Source organism: Pinus tabuliformis, chromosome J, assembly GCF_031772625.1.
Source record: "Pinus tabuliformis cultivar Carrire ecotype Pingquan chromosome J, CPIR1, whole genome shotgun sequence".
Taxonomy (NCBI): Eukaryota; Viridiplantae; Streptophyta; class Pinopsida; order Pinales; family Pinaceae; genus Pinus; species Pinus tabuliformis.
The window spans coordinates 318,784,796-318,793,396 of record NC_142295.1 but is presented as its reverse complement, the minus strand read 5'-3'; positions in this window follow the sequence as shown (position 1 = coordinate 318,793,396).

Here is an 8,601-nt window from a genome sequence, read left to right as displayed (position 1 = left end):
GATGGCAAACGTCATTATCCTTTTCTTTCCAAATCAACATTTCCTGAACTATAACACAACATAGGGAATAAAGAAGCATAATTACAATTGTTGTTACAAGAATGAAAATATAAAAATGGACACAAGTAATCTACCAGCTCTTGCATACGTTCTGGTTGGAATTGAGAGAAAAGGAAGAGAAAAGTAGGATAAGCATAGAATGAAAAAAGAGAACATACATAATACACCACAACATGGTATGCATCTGGAATGGAGACAATGTCCTATTTGGCTTCTTTCCAAAAAGAGAGAAGAAACAACCATTTGCATATGTTCCTCATCACTAGCATGCCTCTACCAATAGTAAGAAGGGTGCTTTAATGTGGAATCTATTCTCACCGCCTGACATTTTTTCATAAGAATTCATTATGTGTCATTTAATTTAAGTTAGATTATATAGGTGAATGCTTAGAAACTAAAGGATATAAGCTATATTTACCTAGGGTCAATACCAATGAGTACATCGATGAGCGGTCCCATAGTATCTCCCTTGAAAGCAGAAACTCCTAGGAGCAACACAATATCTCTTACCTTACAAGAAACCCCAATCATTCACCATTGAATATAATTTGAGTAAAAAATCAACAAAATGACCTACATAATCAAAGAATTAAAGAAATTCGAGTAAGTAGGAATGGATAAGAGCCAGATATACAATCAAGCTCCCACAAGTCTCTCCATCTTCATCATCGTCTTCTCTTCTTCCATGAATACCATCAGAATGAAGAAAATTTAACTCACAAATCACAAATCATATATCTGAAGATTTCGAAAAGTGTCATCGTGAGTCATCTTCAAGTATCTCACAAAAGTTCTAGGCAATTTTCACAATGCTCATTTTTTCTTCACTTTTTAAAGTTGGTGGATATTCAAACACGTATGCACTGAGAATTGAACACACATCCACCATGTTGGGCATGCTCCAAAAAGAAATACTATTATTCTTTTAGTGGTGTGATAACGAGTTTACAGATTAAGTGACTTGCACTTATATACACTATAAGAAAAAAGGACATTGGTGAGGGGCGAAAAATGTCACCATAAGCTCATTGGTGACGGTCAAAAGAGCATTCATCACCAAAAATTGAACGTCACCAATGGTGGCGTTGCCAAAATTATAGGTGTTGTAGTGACATATAAAGTCTGTCACCAATCATGATTTATAATGACAGATAGCGACCGTCACCATTTCATACGAGTAATGGCGACGAACAATAGCCTTTGTCACCAAAAACTGAATGTCACCAAAGATGGCATCGCCAAAAGTATAGGTGTTATAGTGACATTCAAAGTTTGTCACCAATAATGATTTATAATGATGGATAGTGACCGTAACAATTGCATATGAGCAATGGTGATGGGCCATAGGCTCGGTCACCAAAAACTGAATGTCACCAAAGGTGGCATCACCAAAAGTATAGGTGTTATGGTGACGTTCAAGGTCCATCACGAATATTGATTATAATGACAGATAGTGGCTGCCACCATTTCATATGAACAACAATGATTTATTGTGATGGATCTTTAATGGTCGTCCCTGTTGGTGAATATATATGGTGACGTTCGTTGATCGTCACCAAAAGCTGCATTATCAAAAGTATAGATGTTGTGGTGACATTCAAGGTCCATCATGAATAATGACTATAATAATGGACAACGACCGTCACCATTTCATATCAAGAAGAATGATTTATGGTTACAGACCTTTGAGGGTCACCACTATTGATGCGTATATATGGTGGTGTTCGTTGACTGTCACCATTTCATATTTTTGTTGAGGGTCGAAAAATGTCACCAAAGCTCATTGGTGATGGTCAAATGGGCCTCCACCACCAAAATATTATCATCGCCATTCCATATGGATGTTAGGGCATGATGGAATCGAACCACCAACCTCCTACTTGTAAAGCAGGTGCTCTTCCATTGAGCTAGCACCCTTTAAAGAATTATACTTTTAAAAATTAGACCTTGAAACTTCATAAATTGTAAATTATACAACTTTCAATAAATTAAAGTCTCAGCAATATTTTACTAAACAAGCAAAGCAGCATCGAAGTTGTAATTCCCTACCTAATGGTTATTGAATTTATGAAAAGTGTGTGGAGGGAAAATTAGTTATGTATAAGAGAATCAATATGTTCAGTTGAATACTCAATTAGAAGTGAAACTCTGAAGACATTTATAACCTATAAATGATATATAACTAGAAAATGCACCAAATATTGCAAATGAAATGCCATAAGTGGATAGAATATTGAAGAAGAGGAGGCAAGGACTTTGAAACCTTGTACATATTGTCATGCCTTAGCACTTGGCACATCTTAGCTTGTTTGACATGTCTTTGTACTATCTGGAACATGTTAGCATGCCATAGCATTCCCTAACACACCTTGGTAGTCATGACCTGACACTAGCATTACATTTTTCGATGACCTGGGAACCTTACATTCACTAGAACACCTTGGCACTCGCATTCCCTAGTTTTCATACCCTCTTTTATCCTCCACAATGTCCCAAGCTGATGAGGAGATCAACGGAGGTAACCACAGACTAAGCTTTTAGTTTGGTAGTTAGCCCTACCAAACCAAATAGGGCTCTCTCTATGAAATCACAGGAAAGAGATTACTGGAATGTAAAGGATTTTAGGCTAGATAGCTAGGCTCAGGTGGGGTTTTCGAAAATTTAGGGACTTCGAACTCTGTCCACCAGTGTCTTGTCTGGTAGGGACTTTGTCAAAGAGGTTGGGACTTGGAACTCTATCTAGGATAAATCACCTAACATGCATGATAGAAGCTCCCTAGAATAGAGTACCTCCTACCTAGAAGAGTGTCCCCTACTCCAAATATAAAACCCTTCTCTACTGTGCACTTTTCTTAAAGATAAATCTGTGCATAAAATAGTACTAAGAAAAACACCTAAATTAAGAAAAGTGACCATCTAAGTAAAAATATAAAAGTATATTAAATATGGCTCTATATAAGTTTGGGAAACACTAGACAAGCATGCTTGCATGAAAAAACCATAAGATGCCTAAAATCGATGTGCTTCTTTCATCGTTGCTATACCCTCATAGAAAAACTGGAATCTGTAACATGTACCCCAAGGTTGTATGCATCTGCTGAAGGTGTAGATTGAAATGATATGCTAAGATGAAGTACCATCGAAGGAGAAACACCTTCAAAACAACAGATGAATTCTACTATGAATTCAACCCATTTGCACATAGACCAAGGCTTCTACTAGGTACACTTCTCCATTGAATGGAATCTGCAATGTATTGTAGTGTTTCTAAAGAAAAAACACCTTTAGTGCAACACAGATAAAACTCTAACGGATATTGTCACTATGGCCTTAGTTGTATGTGATCTCATCAATATAGGTAACAGCTTCGATAATTGGAAAACCAAAGGGTGAGCTGCATAGATCATTCGAAATGACAGATTTGGGCATACTTTATTATTGTTTAGGAGTGTTAGTATAGAAAATGCAAGGTAGCTTGTTGCATATTTATGTCACAGGCCAAGGATTCGAAGAAATACATAAAATATCAAATAGCATGGTATGTCGATTGCAGGTTCTTTTGAAACAGAAATGGAATTCTCCTTGTGTGCGCTCTAATCTAGTGGGTATAACTTTAAATAAGAAACTAATAGTTATGGGGTTGGAATTGTCTCACAATTCATGAAAAGTCCCAAATTTTTTCACTAGAAAGACGAACACACATATTTTCAATAGATTCAAGCTCCCTTTAGAGCTGGAATTCATAAATTTTTGAAGGGTCAGTGATTCTATAGGTCAATTTTATCTCCTTGGAGAAAATTTTTAGTTTCAAAGATAGGAGAGTGGTTAAAATGCTGGAAAAAATTGATCTTCATGAAAATACTGAGATTGCGTACAGATACTAAGATTTCCCAAGGAAAATGGATTTTAAACTAAAAGTTGGACTTCTAAACAGTGAAAGGTCCCATTACATTGGGTTGGCTCTCATACAATTATGTGGGAAGATTGTAGAGAGAGGAAAAAGTATGAATGGTGGTGTCTACAGATTCTAATTTGGAGGCCAGTTTGAAGTCTGCAATGGTGGTGTCTACAAATTCTAATTTGGAGGCCAGTTTGAAGTCTAGACAAGGTAGAAGAAAAAGGGCAGGCAAATCTCAAGACTGTTCATTCAGATGTTGTTCCAACTTCCAGCTTTGGAAGGTGATAAGTGCTAGTCTAAGGTGTGTGGTCCTAAAGTGGTTGAAGGAACACATGATTTTTCTGTGACTTTTCAAGGTAGGTCCCCTTTTATCAATTCCTCATGATATCAAGTAGTACTAAGAGAAGCCCCTTCCATTATTGGGTGTTCCAAAATTTTTTGTAACTTTAAGGAAGTTTTAGGGGATTTTAAGGCCCCCCGCTAGAATTTGGGTCCATCTTTTGCTTCAGGAAATTGTGGCATTCTCTTCATGCCAGTTATCCATTCTTTAGACCATGCAATCCAGTATTCAGAAGCTTCATCAAATGATGTAGGCATTCATTCTTTGTCCTATTTGGGTGGTCAGGCAGTTAAAGAGGCCTCACAAAATAAAGGTGATGAGATGTTCAAGTCATCTTACCATCCAAGATCAAAGAAAGAATGTTGTGGGTGATTTTGGGGTCTGGAAGGGGGTTTAGCACTAGATCAAGATCACCACCAAGTCTCCATTAGAAGAAACTCTAATAACTCTAAAGCAAAGTCATGGTTTCAAAAAAAGAGGAGGGAAAGGGCATGATTGACAATCAGTGGGGCCCTTGCAACAAGCATAACCCAATTTCTAAATGATTTTTTAGTCATTTCTTTGAAGTTCAAAAGTTGATTGATGTAGAACCAATTAAATAAGCACCTACCTGGAGAAATAAGTAAAAAGGCAGAAGTGGAATTTCAAAAAGGCTAGATAAATCCTTTGTTTCTACTCAGTTGATGTTAGATTCAGAGAGTGAGATCATAAATTGTTTATGGAAGCTTGTCCTATATTGCCGCAAATTGAATTAGAGTAATAAACCTCCAGGCCCCTTTAAATTTAATCAATTACTGGCTAAATAAAAAGGATTCTAAGGTTGTGATCATCAAGAATTGAAGACATTATGATAGTAATAGTGAGGACAGAGACATGAAGCATTTCATAAACAATCTAAAAAGGGTAAAAGGTGAAGCTGCAGATCGAGCTCAATGCTTTGATCAAAAAGATTTAAAGGATATCGAAAAATGAATTAAAAGCCTCTGATAATAGTAAAGCAAGGGTGCTTTTTAAAGATGAAATCAATCCTCTCAAATAGGTGGAAGGGAAAACAAACCACCTTTCCAAAGAGGAAAAATAAACTAAGCTAAAAACAAGAACCATCTTGTTCTCTGAAAGTGACAGGAATATTAAACTTTTTTACAAGTACGCAAGTCATACAAGAAACATTAACATTATTTGGGAAAACAATAACCTAGATAGCTCTAGGGTTAATAAGTCTTTTAAGGAGACAGCTGAAGTGAGAAAGAAACATTTTAAAAGTCTAATGGCAGCAAATATTTGTGAAATCATGAAAATTATCAGGCTATTTCCCATCATTATCAGTGATGAAATGAACACAGACTTGGAGGTAGAGGTATCCAAAGAGGAGATAAAAGTATTTTTAAACTCCAAAAAACTACAAATCGTATACCCAAAGGATGGACAGTTGAATTTCTGAAGAAGAATTTATGCTCCTTTATAATAGGAAAATATATATTGTTGTCTGAATAATGCTACGTTTTTTTTTAATTGTTTCATTTTCCCTGACAGGAAGTTCATCAATAATGTTATGATGTTTGTTTTAAATCTTAGTCAAGAGAGAAGTACTACAATTGTAGCTACATCTTCAATTTGAAATGACCAAAAATATGATATGGATTAGACATCCTGCAGTTGGACAGACTAAACATTTGATAAGGAATAAATGATCCTTTTCCAAGTGCAGGTTTATACTAAGTTGACAAGTAGTGTTTAATGAGCCAATTTCTTTCAAATCTCCTTCACAGGAGAGAGACTTGTCTGTGGATGAAAAACATTAAGTGAATTTCTCTATGAAGAGGATAATTCTTTTCATTTGGACTTACCTCATGAGAGTAATCATCTAGGGTAGAAAAATTCATATACTTACTCCATTAGCTAGATTTGGAGGAAATTCTTCAAACTCCAAGGATTATTCTCATTACTATCATGCACATTGATACCGTTGACATTCTTTGGAACATATTATTGGCTCTTTTCCTTCCATAATTTTGGATTCTTTTACTACCAAATGTGATGCTTCCATGCTCTTATGATTGTACCATATTTCTGTCTTCGAAATCTACATGATACAACAACCTGTAAGCTTTCTTAACATTGCAAATCAACATATTTTTGCTTCAATTAGACATCGCTATTAGAATGTTAAGGGTGTTTTTGATGTCGTAATCAAAGTGATTCTTCAACCACCAAAGCGAAAGAAATGCAGAAACAAGAAAAGAACATGATTTATTCTTTAAGGTCTTTATCTATCTTTGGCGTCTACAGAACTTTACAGTGCATTATTTAATCAAAGGCTGGCATAATATTTCCCAAGTATTTGTGAATTGTTACTCTATGTTCAGTGTGTTGAATTTATTGTAAAGGAAAATGCTCTCGCAAAAGGTCTTGGTCTTTTCATTTTATATCATTTCCTGTGTGGTTATGGAGGACTATTTTGAAATGTAAATGGAAGGTTCTGATTTTCTTCATTTTATATCATTGCTTGTTGCGCTTATGGAGGACTATTTTGAAATGTAAATGAAAGTTGGGTGTACATGCATAGGATACTATGATGAGAGTGGTCAAATATTTTTTTTTACCATGTGAGTTCTCAATTGCAGTTGAAGTCATACTGCTAAGAATCATGTTCAAGGCATGGAGGTGCTCTGCGCTTTGCCCTGTCAGAAAGCCATGTAATTTTTTATTACTGAGTTTGGCTATATTGTCTCAATGTGCAAGATTTACTTTAGTATATAAAATATCATAGAGTATTTGGTTATTCCACTCCTTGCAAAATATCTACATAATTTTTTTTTATGTAATTTCTACTTATAATTCATAGTTTTTTTAAGTAAAGTCTACTTATTTTCATAACTTAATGGGTTTCACCAATCCAAAAATAGACAATGATTAAATGGAACAGGATCTTACTAAGGGTGACATAATCGTTGGGGCTCTGGAGCATGGCGCCAAGTGAGGTGCAAAGGATTCTCACAATGGCCCTGATAGCTGTGATGTTGGCCTTCTGAGCATCTAAGTCTCTTATTTGGATTTTCTACACTTGCTCCTTCAATATGATAAATGGCCTCTCAAACTCATCAAATGCCAACAATGTGCCTACAAATAGTAACAAAATGCACCACAGAGATTAAATCCTAAACATACAAGTGTGGATGCAAAAAAATAGTGGATATTGAACCAGAGACCTAAGATGTGTGTACTCCTCTCTGCGTCGAAGACTGAAAATGGGGGAAATAAAATGAAGTTAAATATGAAACATACCTTTGCACTATCAATGGACTGAAGATCAGTTGGGGTTCAATACTGGGTTTTCTACAGGTAAAATCCTCCTCCGTAAATCTCTTGAATCTAGTGTTCGATCCCGCCTGTGATCACTTCAATCTATTTTTCACTCCCGCCTGTTGAAAAGTGAACAAACATTACCTGTTCTAGAAAATTAAATGAAGATTGGGGTTGGGAAGGGTTTCATAAAGTAAAATTAACACTTAATTTTTTAATATGCCAAATTTTTCCTCCATAACTCAGGTAAGAGCATAATGAAGGGGAGGTTTTCCCAACAGTTAGCAAGCAACATCCATAAGTTAATCCTACTCCTTCATAGACGGTTCTCCAAGGGATTTTAGTTTTATTCTTTGAGGCATTTTAGATCTTGTATGCCTTTACCTTTCACTATGCTTTGACCTCTGCGACATAAACCGTTGGATTTCTTATATTCTCTTTTTGGGCTTACTCCACTATGGAAAGGTGAAGTAGCCAAGGAAAGAAATATCCAGACCACTTCAATCAGAACTGTAGCAACCACTTGGTTGATAAGATGCGCTTCAAAGAAATATCCTGAATACTTCAATCATAACTATAGCTTCCACTTGGTCAATAGGATGCTCTTCAAAGAAATATCACAGCTGCTTCAATCGAATTGTAGCTTCCACTTGGTCAATATGATGTGCTTCAATCAGAACTGTAGCTTCCGCTTGGTCAATAGAATGCACTTCCACATGGTTAGCTGGATCTGCATGCATTATTTTATGCTCACTTAAATACAAAGCAGCAAAGCAAAAAAGTAGAAAGGATTGTCAAGGAGGTGTGCCGAGACGCCATTTATTTATCATTTGACCTGCGTTGTACAACATGGACTCCCTAGTATCTTTGCAATAGACAAAGGCATGAAAAGCTTCAATCTAGAAATTTAATCTTTATACAAATGTATTGAGGTAAAAACACCATAAAATGGTACATAGATATTGAAAAAAGAAACAGTAGCAAATAAACATCAAGATAG